Below are 15,392 nucleotides of genomic sequence, written 5' to 3'. Positions count from 1 at the left end.
CTGAAGCTCTTCAATTAGTGTAATTATAATCATCTAATTTGTTTTCTTTTATAAGCAGCTTTAGAAAGAACTTTAGATTGATTTATACATTTAATTTCTATTCCATGCTTTCTGGATTTTTCTTATCCTATATGACAGTCTGAAAGCTTGAGACTACAGACATCGTGAGTGGAGGTAGTTCATTCTCTGGGGTCTCTATCAGAGAATTTACGACCTTGTAATTAAAGCTGATGGATATGGCTTATGCATGGTAACAGGTCTTCAAAGAAAGGTTAAGAATTAAAATAATGGTACATTTTAAAATAGGAGAACAGACCATACAATTATTTCCAATATTTCAATAAAAACGAGCAAATACATCTTTGCCAATGCATTGCTCTAATCATGAGAGGTCACCTTGTAATTCAAATAGTGGTTAGAATTTAGCATTATCCAAGCTGATAATTCTAAATTGGGTCTGAGTCACTAGACTCTTTCTTCCCAGTTCCTTTGTTTCAAAAATAAATATAGTTATTATAATTTGACACCTCAGGATTAACATGTAAAAATAAAAATTATTTTAATTGTGCTATGGTTGTTCCTACGGTTCCACTGAAACTTAGTCACTGGCAAAGATTTATTAAATTGGTACAAACGGTCCTTCATTTTCTGGCATTTTCCCCATCTCCTCTACAAATAAATTTTCCAATCACTGAATTATTTCAAAATGAGGGAAAAATAAACAAATCATCGAATCAAAATAACCATTGATGCCTTACATTTTAACTGGTTCGATCTTAACTGGCTTTATTTTCACTAAATTTGACTACTTCAAGGCAACTGAATTTTTCTTGTGCCTCTGGGCTCGAGTTCTCATGTGTTACCTTCTTAGCTGGCACATGATAATGAGAATACACGTGTCTACATTGAAGTGTCCACAGGATGGTAGGCGCTAGTAGATCTGACCATAAACCAGGACATTATACTTGCTAGTTCACCTTTTTCTCCCAGTGATGCTCCGTTAAGATCATGTTCCTCTATCTTCCAACTAGTGCAGGTTAAAATGGATTTTTTTAAGTTGAAATTACATTTGCTTGTTGCTACTTGGCACTTCAGTTATTAGTGTTCATTTTATCAATTTAAATAAAGTCAGAATATACTTGATAGCAGATAGCATGATTAGACTTCTGAAAATGATAATTAAGTCTTGTTGAAGGATCATGACTATGTAAATGTGCAAAACAGTAATTATTGTCACTTAGGTGATTTTCATTCAATATAACTTCTATCTCTTTTAATAATTTTTCTCTTTTTCCAATCTCCTTTATTCTTGATTTTTTTAATGGCATATAAAGACAGAGTGTGATGATTTCAGTTTCACTCAACAAGTACTTAAAGATCTTTTCCAAAAAAAGATACTCTCCTCCCATTCTTCTGCCACTTCCACTGTGTTTGATCAGTTGTTAATGTAAACGATTTTAAAAATCTGCTATTTGTAAGAGAGATTGTTGTTTTATGACTACATGAAATTGATTTTGGTGAGGGTCTTTTGATACAAAGTAGACACTCAACCATGCCAAAAATGTGTCCGTGGAGAGGACTTCTGGTCAGACCAATCTCTTCTCCAGAACTCCTCTCTGGGACAGCACTGTCACCTACACAGAAGAGCTGTGATTGCAGTTCTAAATATGCTCTTTCAGAGCCATGCCACTGTCGAACCTACAAAATGTGCGACTTGCCAAAGTTACTCACTAATTACCACCCAGAGCAATAGAAATCCTTCATAAAAAAACAAAAACAATAACAAATATCTATTTTTAGGAAATGTAATTGTATCAGCTGTACTAAATAGTTACCACACAGTTTCAAATCTGCATAAACTCTTGATTCTTGGCCGTGAATCCCACTAGTCTGCCTAGAAGCTGTAAGAAATATTTCAACTTTGTCCTGGGCATTCTCATTCAGAGATTTTTATAGACCAGCACTTCCTAAAATATCACTAACTATCTTATTTATAATCTCAATATCAGAAATTCCACGTCTCATTGAAAGTGGCTTGAAAGCATCTCAGAATGCAGGAAATTCTGTATAAACCACAGAAGTGTTGTTTGGTCTGTGACCCCCTCTTTAGAACTCAGATGTCATTTGATTTTGTACTTCCTTGTGGCACATTAGGTGATTTTGGAATGACAATTCCTTTTGACTGAATCATATTGACAAGACATGTCCTTTTCATAACCGTCATCACAACAATGAGGGTCTACATCGTATCCTCTTGCTACTTTGGTCCATTTGTTGATTTGATTTAATATACTCAGCTCTGGGCATACAAGCAAGATAGCAGAAGCACAACTACCTTCTTTGGAGTTTTGCAACCCAGAGGAAACCCTCTCATCCTTTTCAGTTCAAACAGGGAAGGCAGAGGCTGCCTCCACTCCTCTCTATCAGTTTTGCTATTTCTGTCTTATTTCTATATCTTGGCATTATTATACTCATCTACCAGTTGAATTGCTCGACAAATTTCTGATGAGAGATGATCACTTTTCTACTTTGTGAAGGGAAATACTTGGCCATTCATAATGAAAGGAATGGACCTACCATCATCACTATCATTGCAAGCAAGGGAGGAAGAAAGGCAGAAGATAAATATTTCTTGTTGTTTGTTTAAATCAAATTCCATGACACCTCATAAGGAAGAACGTGTTAAGGATATATTCAGCAAAATTGGAGTCTGTTCTGGACTCTATCTTAAGCAGCAGTCGTCTAGAGGCAAATCTGCTCTGGTTAATATTCTTATTATTATTTTACCAAAGTAAATAATGTCATACACTCAGCCACGGAGTACAGACATTCACAATCGTATGTTAAATGAATTATTTTGACCTTTTCTATAGTTGGTATTTAAGAATGATAAGATTTGGGGATTTTATCTGAAGTTTGACAGCGGTGAAGGATGCAAACATCAAGTTGTCATTCTAAATACCACAGAGTCTGAACATTCCTCGCGATAAGATATCTAGATACTTACCAGGACAAACATCTTTGAAACAGGGGCCAAGTTTATAGTGATAAACTGACTCTTTCCTGATAATAGTCTGATTGTCATGGTATTTGGAGGGACTTAAACTGGAAAGAGATGAAATGCTACAATGAGAGAAAGGAGTCACATTGAATTATATAATCCTATTCAAAATAAACAAGTTATGGCTAAGTAGGAAATCTTCATACTTATGCTTTCAAAGATCTAACACACATCACAAAGATGACACAAACAAATCGAATTTCAGAGGTATTCTGTTTTTCCCCTCTTTTTGCAGATGTGGTAGTATAGTGTACACTGTGTTCTGCAATTTTTAAAAATAACAGTATATATTGGAGATAATGTCATACCAATACATAAAACACTTTCCCATATTGCATAACATTATATTGTACTTTTGGTCTCTAAATTCTTTAACTAAACCCCTATTGGGAAATATTTATGTTGTTTTCAATCTTTACGTATTATAAACAATGTTATAATGAGTAAAGAATACAATCATGTGTCACTTAATGATGGGGATATGTTCTGAGAAATACATTGTTAGGTGATTTTGTTGTTATGCGAACATTGTAGAGTACACTTACACAAACCTAGACGATATAGCTTACTACACACTAGGCTCGATGCAACTAATCTTATGGGACCACCATCGTATGTGTGGTCTATACTTGACTGAAATGTCATTATGTGGCACACGACTGTATAAAAATTCCAAGTAGAAGTTCTGATTAAAGGAATGCACAGTTAGGAGCCAGCTCTGATGGCCTAGTGGTTAAAGATCGGCGTTTTCACGGCCCAGGCTCAGTTTCTGGTCACGGAACCACATCACCTGCCTGTCGCTAGCCATGCTGTGGCGGCAGCTCACATAGAAGAACTGGAAGGACTTACAACCAGAATATACAGCTATATACTGGGACTTTGCAAAGGGAAAAAAAGAGGAAGATTAGCAACAGATGTTAGCTCAGGGCGAATCTTTCTCAGCAAAATAAAGGAATGCACAGTCATAATTTGGGTTGATTTTCCAAAATGCTCTACAAAGGAATTATATTTATTTACACTCCAGCCAATAATATTTGAGAATGACTTTTCTCCCACAAACTCAACAAAGAGGAGGGTTATCAAACTTCTTGATCTCTGCCCATCTGATATGTTAAAAAATGATATCAATAAAATTTTGATACGCATTTTCTTAAATTAAAGTGATATTGAATACCTTTATCATAGTTAGAATTTTTTCTGTGAATAGTTTATTAATATTCTTCAACTTGTTCATAATTGGTGGTTAGATTTTTTAATCTTTATTTACTCGAAGAAATGTTTTATGGATTGAGAAAATTTGCCTTTTTACTGTGATATAAGTTGCAAAGTCTATTCTATTGTCATTCATATTTACTTGCAATAGCTTTTGCTTTGCAGAATGTGTTTATGTAGTTTAAGATATTAATTTTTTATGTCTTCTGGGATTGATTTAAGTTATAAAGACTTTACACACTATAATATTTAAAAGAATTAAAAAATAATTTTCCTACAGATTTGCTTAGTGCTTTTATGGTTTTAGTTTTCACATTCATAAATATTTGATTGATATGACGTGTATTCCAATATAAGATGAGAGCTATGGGTCCAACTCAATTTATTCTTCCAAAAAGCTACCCAGTTGTTACAAAACTACCTATAGGAAAAAACAGCAATGTGGCTGTTTATAAAATTAACTAGTTAAAACAATAACTTTTGCATATATAAAAAACAAAGACTATATTTGGAAAAAAAGACCCCATTACAACAGGAACCCCCAAAATAAAATATCTTAATGTTTACAAGAAATAAGTGAATTCTATTTGAAAATAGCTATATGTTCCTAAATCTACAAGATGACATGAGTAAGTGGAAAGGTGTACCATGTTCTGGACAGATAATTAAACATTAAAAAGATGCCCATTTCCACCAAAGTAATACTGAAAAATAAACACAATCTTAAGATAATTAACTATAGGATATTCTTACAACTAGATAAATTTCTATGGAAAAATAAACAAGCAAGTATAGCTAGAATAAAAATCTGAAAAAGAAGAATGATAAGAATAATTAAGGTAACGAAGCATGCTGGAGCTATGCCGTGGAGCTGAAATAAAACAGTGTGGTGTGATCATATACCTAGATAGTCCAATGGAACAAATGCAGAAAATAGAATTGTCCCATAGTCCTCTATGGGATTTTAAGTATGAGAAAGGTGACAACTTGATTTGTGAGGAAAAACATGGATTATTCAATGTCAGGCTCCATTTCGGGGCATATCATTTCAGAAAATTTATATTAGTATATTTTTATGAATTTTAAAACTGATTTTTCTCTTTTGGTATCAATTCCATAACTAATTTTGAGCTCCAACTAAATTCACAGTGTTGTGTAGAAATTATTGGGGACACAAAAAATTAGATAAACTATCTATCCAATTAAAACATTTTAGGTTGCTAAGAATTGCACAAACTCAAGAACTCAAATATAAATTTATATGTATAAATCTAACGCCACAGAAATATTATTGAGCATGCTGTTGTCAGAATCCCAGATTTCTTCATTTTTGCCGAATCCAATGGCCACTTATGTGTCTTCATAATATCCATTGTCTTAGCTGCATTTGATGCAATTGATCACCCAGTCTCCCTTTGTTTTTCTTTTTTTTCAAATTGTGATTAAATATTCATAAAACTTACCATTTAAACTATTTTTAAGTGTACAGTTCTAGGGAATTAAGTACATTCACGTTCTCATGCAACTATCACCACCATCCATCTACAGAACATTTCCATCTTTCCAAATGGAAACTCTGCATTTACTAAACATTAACTTTCCATTCCCCACTACTCCCAGTTCCCAGCAATCACCATTCTACTTTCTGTTTCTATGAATTAGACTACTCCAGGTATCTCAATCAGTAGAATTATACAATATTTTTCCTTTTGTGTCTGGCTTATTTCACTCAGCACAATGTCTTCAAGTTTCCTCCATGTAACAAGCCCCAGAATTTCCTTCCTTTTTAAGCCTGAAAAATATTCCATTGTAAGCATATTCCACATTTTGTTTGTTCATGTATCAGTCAATGGGCACTTGGGTTGCTTCCACATTTTGACTCTTGTGAATAATGCTGCTATGAAAATGGGTGTACAAATAAGGCTTTGAGTCCCTGTTTTCAATTCTTTTATATAAATAAATATTTAAAAAATAAATTCTATAAATAGAAATGGAATTTCTGGATCATATGATAACTGCATGTTTAATTTTTTGAGGAACCAATGTATTGTTTTCTACAGTAACTGCACCATTTTACATTCCCACTAACAATGCACAAGGATTCCAATTTCTCCACATCCTTGTCAGCACTTATCTTCTGTTTTTTGATAATAGTCATCATAATGGGTATGAAGTAGTATCTCATTGTGGTTTTAATGATTAGTGATGTTGAGCATCTTTTCATGTGCTTTTTGGATATTTGTATACCTTCTGTGGAGAAATGTCTGTTCACATCCTTTGCTCATCCTTTAATTGAGTTATTTGGTTTTTTTGTTTTTGAGTTTTAGGAGTTCTTTACTTTCCTGGATATGAATTCCTTATTAGATGTATCGTTTGCAAGCATTTTCTCCCACTCCGTGAGCTGCCTTTTTATTCCATTGACAGTATCCTTTGATGTGCAAAAGTTTTCAATTTTGATATAGTCCAATTTATCTACTTTTCTCCTTTTGTTACCCATGCTTTTGGTGTCATATCTAAAAAATCATTGCCAAATCCAATGTCATGAAGCTTTCCTCCTACGTTTTCTTCTAAGAGTTTTATGGTTTTAGCTCTTAAGTTTAGGTCTTTAAATATTATAATATTTTGAATTGTTAATTTCTCATACTTAATAATGTTTGAACTATCTCTCAGTGCTTCGTAACATTAAAATTAATTGTCTATTGTCAATAATGATACAATAGCTCTCTTTAAGTTGTATTTGCCTGATAAATATTTTCCACTTTATTAATTTTAACTCTTCTATGTTATGATTTTTACATGTTTTATTACAAGAAAAACTAAAGTTATCTGGGTTTTATTCCATATTTTTGGTTTGCATTTTTTTACATTCAACCTATTAAATTCCTCTCATTTTCAGCAGGAGTTTTTTTTCCTCTATTGATTTGATATTATACATTGTATCTCTACTTTCAAAACTTACCTTTCAACTTCCATGCATCAATCATTCTATAATATTATCCAGAAATATTTATTGAGCTCCTAGCATTTCGTGGCACCATTAAAGGTGTTGAGTATACACAGTAGTAAATAAAGCAGAAACAAATATCAGTAGAAAACAGACCATTTCTTAAAAAAAAACATGCAAAGATCGTTCAGTACGAGAGGGATAGATGCTAAGGTTAGAAAAACAAGGCAGAAAATAGTGAGAGGAAGTGTCAGTGGTGTGTGTGTATCTGAAATTGATCTAGGACCATAGAAGTGCAGATTCTGAGAAATGATTGGATTGTGGATATATTTTGATGGTAAAGCAGAGAGGAGGCCAGTAGTTTGAGAACAGGTTGTGAGAAAAAGAGAAAAGTCAGTGATGATTTTAAGGATTATGGTCTGAGAAACTGTAAAAATAAAATTGTCATTAACTGACATAGGAAAGAATGCTAAGTTTGAGATGTCAATTAAGACTGAAATGGGCATGTCAAGTACATATACTGCTATATGTTTCTGAGATTGAGGAGAAAGTTCAGGTCAGAAATGTACTTTTTAGAAACATTGCTATATTGACTATTATTAAGAGCCATCATACTTGGTAATATTACCAAAGGGATTAGTGTAGATAGGAAAGAGTAGAGATCCAATAACTGAACTCTGGGGCCCTGTACTACTTAGATGTTGGAGAGATGAGGGGGGATACACAAAGAAAACTAAGGATGTATGGCAGGTAGAAAGAAAAGTAAATGAGTATGGTGTCTTCGTAGATGGGTAAGGAGATATTTAGAAGAGGGGTGAGTGATCGACTCTGTCTAATGTTACCCATTCATAAAGATGTGGACTGAGAATTGCATATTTGATTAAGCTAAGTGGAGGTCACCGTTGACTTGGATGAGAGAAGTTTCAGAGAACGATGAAATGAAATGTATGATTTTAACGAGTATATGAAAGAATGACGAGGGGGAAATTGGAAACAATGGGTGTAGATAATTATTCTGACTAATTGAACTGATAAAGTTTAAAGGTTATCAATGTATCTATTCTTTTCCAAATATAAGAACCTTAGAGTCTGTTAAACATTTACCCAGTCATTCCTTCTACCTTCTATGCTCCACTTTCTTAATTGTTTAATTAGTCCATATATGATTTTATACCTACTAGCTAATTATATTTAACATTACATTTACTTTGTTTTCCTTTATGTTGCTTCTTGCTTTGCATTTCATCTTCTGAAGTTCAACTGCCTATTTACTTACATACATTTTAAAAATAATTTTCAGGACAATTAAACATAAAATCTGTCATTCTTTCTTATTTGGAAAATGACTTTATTTTATCTTCAACCCTGATAGATAATTTAACTTGGTGTAGAATTCTAAGTTGACAATTATTTTTCTTGGTTATTTGAAAATGTTATTTCATTAAGTTCTTGCATTTACTATTACTGTTTTGAAGTCAGCTGTCATTCTAGTTGCCTATATTAATTTCTATTTACCTTAGGACTTCTGCAGATTTATTGCGATGTCCAGGTGTAGACTTCTTGGAATGAGGTGGGTTTTGCAATGTGAAGATTCTTACATTCTTCAATCCTGGAAAATTCACTCATTATCCTTTAAAATATTGTCTCTTTTCTCTTATTCATACTCTCCCCTTCCGGAATTGCTATTCAGACAATGTTGACCCCAGCATTCTCTTTCATATATACATACGGATACAAGGTAATTTTGTGATGTTTCTACTTTTATTTCTATCCAAGTTTTTAATTTTTTTTCTATTTTATTTGGATCTCTTCAAATTTTTTATCTTTTTTTTGTGGTGTCTTCTTCTTTCATTCTTGCTTCTCTTCCTTCTTTTATCTCATTTATTTTCACTATATTTATGCTGTGGTATCTCTATTGGTTAAGAAATATTTTAAGCTGCTTTTGAAAAGAGATTCTAAATTACAGTTTTTCAGATAACATGGAACTGTATTTCCTTCTCACATAATAAGTCAGGCAGGGAGTGTAGGCGGCTCTATGCACAGGTTGTCACAGACACAGGTTTCTTCCTCTTGTTATTCTGCCCTTGACTAGGATGTTATTCTTGTTAGCATATCTGGAGGGTCAATTCTGGCTCATCCCCACCGTGTCTCTGTTCCGGCCTGTGGGAAGAGACAAGAAAGTGCTGGAGAATAAGTAAATTATTTTCAAGGATGTGATATGGAAGATGCACAAACACACCCATTTGAAACCTTAGTCATGACCAGTAGCTATTTTCCCAACTAAAACTCATTGTATATATGTGTGTGTGTGAGTGTGTGTGTGTGTGTGTGTGTGACTTTCATTAGAAAGAAGAGGGGAGGAAGGATGGGGAGGGAGGTGATTGGCAGAGCCATAGTCCTTGCAGAATGTTCCATTATCTGAAGTTCCTAGGTTGTTTTTTTTTTTTATTTTTTCTGGGTTAGCTTAATCTCCCTCAGTGTATCATTCCCTTATGTGACAAATATTTTTATTGTGTGCTCATCTTTAACAAAAATTTTCCCCTTCTGTGGAGGTTTCTGGCACCTCCTGTTCTAGAAGAGTCTCTGACAGCGGTAAGGTTTTGCTACTATTAAGGGTCCCAGAGAAGTGTAAATATCACTCCAAACTTGCAAACCAGGGTGCTAGTGCCTTGGGTAGAATCTGTTTCCTTCCCTGAGCTCCAGGAAGAGGCAAGATTACTTGCTGCTCTGTTGGACTAGAGAGCATAGCTTTTCTATCCCCTTATTAAGTGGATGAAGATACAATTAATTTTAAAAATAGGGAAAATTGTGCTTGGATAATAGGTGAAAATTGGCACCTGTCCTGGGAAAACCACCATATATGGTCACCCTAAGGCCCTCTTAAAGCCCCAGATCTATAAATGTTCTCAGTTCCATCTCCCTGCCTCACACATACCAGAACCTTTCAAAATAGTATTTGATGGGCAGGTGTGGCCTTGAAGTCAGCAGTGCTCAAGGCCGAGGGCAGGGAGTGACCAGAGGTCCTGTCCCCTGTCATCAAGCTCATATGCAATGTCTGTGACTAGTCAGATTGGCTGGTTTTAAGAAAGCCAGGTGTCTGGATCGGACTCTGGGGAGCGCTCCAAGTGACACTTTCTTCACACTAACTCTGTACTTCTTGGAACCCACACTTAACATTTTTCTAGGATCATATTAATTGCATCAAATTATAAAACATTTTCCCATAATATTTTCTCACTGAGACTCCTAGAATTTTTAATATGTCTAGAATATATTTTTCCATTTTCCACAAGACTCAAAAGTAATATAAGCTCTAAAAATAGTCACTGAAAAGAGATTGCAAAAAGTAGAAGATGAAGAGGACTCTGACGAAGAGTGATCAAACGGAGATGAGCGAGCAGGAAGAGGAGGTCGAGTATGACCCTGGGGTGGTCAGAGACACAAAAACTTGGAAAAAATAGTGCCGTCTTTCCTGCAGGACATTACCCTGAAGACGGGCCTAGGTGCTGGAAGAAAATGAGAAAAGCAATTCCCAAAGAAGTCAAGTGACTGCCTGCAAATCCGGTGTGTCAGTTCCTTGATTCTAAGACACAGTTAATATATGATGAACTATTGAGTCAATAACAGCTTCTCGAGGAGAAAAGGAATCACTATATCAGATGTGTATAGCAAGTATAAAACACATCTGATTTCACAAATGCTACAATGTGAGAAGCAAAGTGGAAGATGCATTCTACAAAGATGACCTCGGGATGAATGGGGAAAAACTAGGGAAGAAAACCAAGTGGTGAAAATGGGAGATACATTGGATCCTCTCACTGAGGGGGATAAAGAGGCAGAAACAGAAAGTGATAAGGATTATCCTGAAAAAAGAGGGTTTTAAAAATGTATTTGTACCTAGAAATGACTATACGATATTCAAAAGTCAGAAAATAATTTATTTTAAATAAAGAAATTTTTAAAATAGGGAGAACCCTATGATTCAGAGATATTGAATATAACTGCAGTGTCTACATACAAAATATTTTAAAGCAATGCAGCTTTATTAATTCTAGATATATAAGCACAATAACTTTATTAAAAAAATAAAATAAGGCATATAATGACTTTAGCGCATGGGCCAACAAAAACCCTACTTAGAAAACAATGACTTTATCATTTATATCAGTGCAAAGTGAGATAAAGAATTCCAATTACTTTAAGAAAATATACAAGAAGAGATTTAATGCATGTTCAGTCCTGAAGATACAAAATCTGCTTACTTATACTTCTGAGCTGTTTTTGAACAATACCAGATGCTTTTGGTAATCTGTGTTTGATGTGTAGTATACATCTTGGTATAATACATTACTCAGAATTTTTGAAAATTAGAAAAAAATTAAACGAGTTTCTGCTCAGATCTTTCAAGTGTGAACCAGAAAGATAAATTTTTGTTTCAATTTATGTTAATTTGAATTTACACAACCTTTTTTTTTTTCCCTTTGGACTCATGCAGCTTCACTTTTATTGTTCTAGCCTGGCGAATGGGTAACGCTGATTCACGCCTCACTTTTTCTTACAGTTAATTCTGTGGCCCATGTAGAACATGATGAAATACGTGTTTTCTTCCAAACAGTTTATTTATAAGGGAACATGATAAAAGGCACCATATTCTCCAATGAAAAATAATCAATGACAATGTTATTTTCAAATTTATCTTGAAGTGTGGAAATGTGTTAATTTCTTGTAAATTATAAATTGCACTTTGAACTTTTGCTTGCAAAAAATTTTTTATAATCTCTCTTGAATAAGAGTAATTCCAGATAAAATTTGATGGTAGATTCTTGTCTTTTTAAAAGAATAGCAATATAAAAGATACACATAGGCAGTTTCCATTTCATTTCCTCGAGCCCTAGATTCCATTGTCACACAGACATTATATTCACTCATCTTCTCCCCAAGGATATTTGACTCACAAAAGACTAGGATTCCCAGCATTGTTCCTTTCCTCCCATGTACTGTGCACCACCAGCCAGGCCATCTCCTGTGTCCTCTATGCTCCCAAGACCACTAAGAGTTGAAATCACTGAGAGAGGTTGAGCCTAGAGAGAACAGTGGAGATGAACAGCACTGGGAGGGGGTGTATATGTGGGCATGCGTGTGTGTACTAGGTACCTCTGGTATATGGGGTGTGTGTGTGTGTGTGTGTGTGTGTGCACTTATGTAAGAGACGGGGGGTCAATGCTGAGATTTATCGAGTGTTCTCTTAGTGCTGTAGGAAGCTGAGTGTTTCTAGGTCACTACTTGGTAACATAGCTGAGGAGTTGGGATGTGGTGCATTGGCACTACTGATTTTTTGAGTGTGAGCATATTTGGCCTTGCAGATTTAGACATTGGCCTGGGAATATGTATGAGAGGCAGATAATAAGTGAGGATAGGTATGTAGTGACAGAGAAGGAATATGGAGAAGACAGGAATTGTAAGAGACGGGCTATTTGAAAAGATAACATATCTATGAGACAACGTGAGTGACAAGGAATGGTATGTCAGAGAGAATTAGGGTATGACAGACAAGTGCATAGGAAAGTCAGGCTGCAGAAGTCAGAAAGCACGTGTGCATGGTAGCACAAGTGGGAAGCAGACCATAGAAGAAATAAGGTGAGAGCAGAAAATAGGAATGTTTTAGGGTAGAAGGAGAACACAGGACCTAGAAGGAAATATAACTTTAGGAAATTCATTTTTATTATCGTGGCTTTTCAGATTTAAAAAATACAAACAAAAAAGCGATTTGTTTTTGATGATAAGAGTAATTGTTTTAAATTGCATGGGGAATTTTCAGGAAACAATTTTAGAAGTGGTAAATAGGAAGACAAAAGTAATGGACAGTATTTTACAATCTCTATTCATTTCCAATCACCCTGACTGATCAGAAGGGTGGTGGAAGCCAGAAAATCTGAATTCCTGTCCAGTATTTACACATACAGTTGTAACATTTGATTTTGGAAAAACAGCATTCTGCCTTAACTTCACATTGTGAAACAGAATTGATGCCTTGTTTCACTGGCCTATGAAATCAACGTGCGTAAAAGCTGGTGCCCTTTCTCAGTGCTCCTCAAAATTGTTTCTTTACGTTCACTCCAGCTCAACACATGCTCAACGCACCCCTACGTGCACTTTCTCTTCTCTGTTCCTCACTTTACCTTCCACTACTTGAGATCAAGGACTGTGACTTATTCACCCTTAGATCCTTGGAGCCCAGGAATTAATGAATGGGAGAGGGGGGAAGCCCCGTGTTAGGTCCTGGAAGGGAAGGTTTCACCTTGGACTGTGAGATGGACCTGACCAGAGAGTGCGGGCCACACGTCAAATTTCCTGGACACAAAATCATCGTTCCCGGATGCCTATTCACATCTGCCCTGCAAACTGGTGGCTCTGAGGGTCGCTCACCCCTTTGTACCAGTCCTCTGTTCACAAGCATGCACATATGTGGAGGGCTTGTTTTCCCCTTCGTAATTTTGAAGATTGCAATATAACAACATTCAATCTGTAATATTCCAGGATTTATAAACGATCTTATTTACAATTAAAAATAAGTAAAGCTGAGAGTGAAAATAATTGAATTACTGATCCCTATTTTTTCCTATGATTTTTACTTATAGATAAAGGGAAATATATGCCAGTGATTTCTTAACTTGGAGCCACTACGAAATATTACATATTTGTACACCCAAAAAGTTATTTTTTGATAGCATATTATGTGCCAGGTAATCGTCTAGGAGGTTTTGGTATATAGCAATGAAAAGGATAAGTTGCTTCTCTGTAGAGAAAGTAAAATGATAGACATGTGGCAGACTATTATATTTTTCCTTAAATTCAGAGATATTGTTTGTCATGTCCTGTAATTACCAACTTTAAAATTTATTTTCTTTTTTTTTTTTTTTATTTATTTATTCATTTTTTTCCCCCCAAAGCCCCAGCAGATAGTTGTATGTCATAGGTTCACATCCTTCTAGTTGCTGTATGTGGGACTCGGCCTCGCGCTGGACGGAGAAGTGGTGCCTTGGGGCGCGCCCGGGATCCGAACCCGGGCCGCCAGCATCAGAGCGCACGCACTTAACCGCTAAGCCACGGAGCCGGCCCTAAAATTTATTTTCAACATATAAACAATAAAAGAAAAAATTTTAAGTGCTTTCAACAGTTTTTACTTTTTGCAAGTAGTATAATGCTAAAACTAACAGGATTTTCAGAGAACAAGGTCATGATTTTTAAATGACATTGGAAAAAATCTGTAATTCAAGAGGTTTTTGGAGGTACCCAGGAGATAGGAAGCTAGGTCATTATGCTCCCTTGATACCAGGGAAGCAATGAAAACATCAAGACCTTTTTCATTATATAGTATAATATTTCAGTTAGAACCACTGCAGAAACAATTACAGTTCACTAAGAAAGGAAAAAGCCAAGACAAGAAAACTAATTTGGTCATAGCTATCAATTTTGGAGAGTAATTATCATATTTAAGATATGGTATCCTAAGGCAAGACTACTAAAGCAAACACTACTAAAAGCATCTTTGGTATCGCAAAATCGAATCTCAGCTCAGTTTTAAATTTATATGTAGTGCAGAGGCTGCACAATGGATTTCCTTGTGCTGTGTGGTATAGCAACTGCCCAGGCTGTGCATTAAATAATGCACTAATCGAGTGCATCTGGATGCCACTACTTTTCTTCATTTTGTCAGTTTCCTGCTTGGTATTACTTCTCTAAGCCTATTCTGGAATGTGGTCATGTCAGTAATATTTGATGGTACAAGGAATTTATTTCATTATTTTAAAAAAAATATGTGCCCCTTTCAAAGACCAGCATATTCTCACGAAAATGTAATTTGACTTTAAAGACTTTCTCTTTTCCTTTCACCTTTTTTCTTTCTTCTCTCTTTCTCCTCTCTCTCTCTCCTTCTTGACTTCTTCCCTCTTTTCCCTCTTCCTTTCTTTTTATCATTAGCATTTTCTATGTCATTCTCATTGATCACTGTCACTCTATCTTGACTTGATCATCTCACTTACGGCTTAGGTTTGTTATGTGCCTCAAGATTTTCCACTATTACTTTGTCTACTGCTACAATACTATACACCTTCTCTATGTGTATACCTAACAATTTTTCACCTTAATCTTTTACTCTGTTTACTACAGGATACA

The 15,392-nt window shown here is 35.1% G+C and overlaps 1 pseudogene; it reads left to right on the top strand.

The window, feature by feature from the left end:
- The window catches only part of LOC147917407 (mitochondrial transcription rescue factor 1-like), a 35,074-nt pseudogene extending 23,974 nt beyond the window's left edge, over nucleotides 1–11,100 (top strand).
- The last annotated feature ends 4,292 nt before the right edge of the window (nucleotides 11,101–15,392 follow it).

This window comes from Ceratotherium simum, chromosome 3 (assembly GCF_057802395.1).
Source record: "Ceratotherium simum simum isolate JZ-2026a chromosome 3, ASM5780239v1, whole genome shotgun sequence".
Lineage (NCBI taxonomy): Eukaryota > Metazoa > Chordata > Mammalia > Perissodactyla > Rhinocerotidae > Ceratotherium > Ceratotherium simum.
Note: the sequence above shows the minus strand (reverse complement) of the source record. Positions and strands in the feature narration are given on the sequence as shown.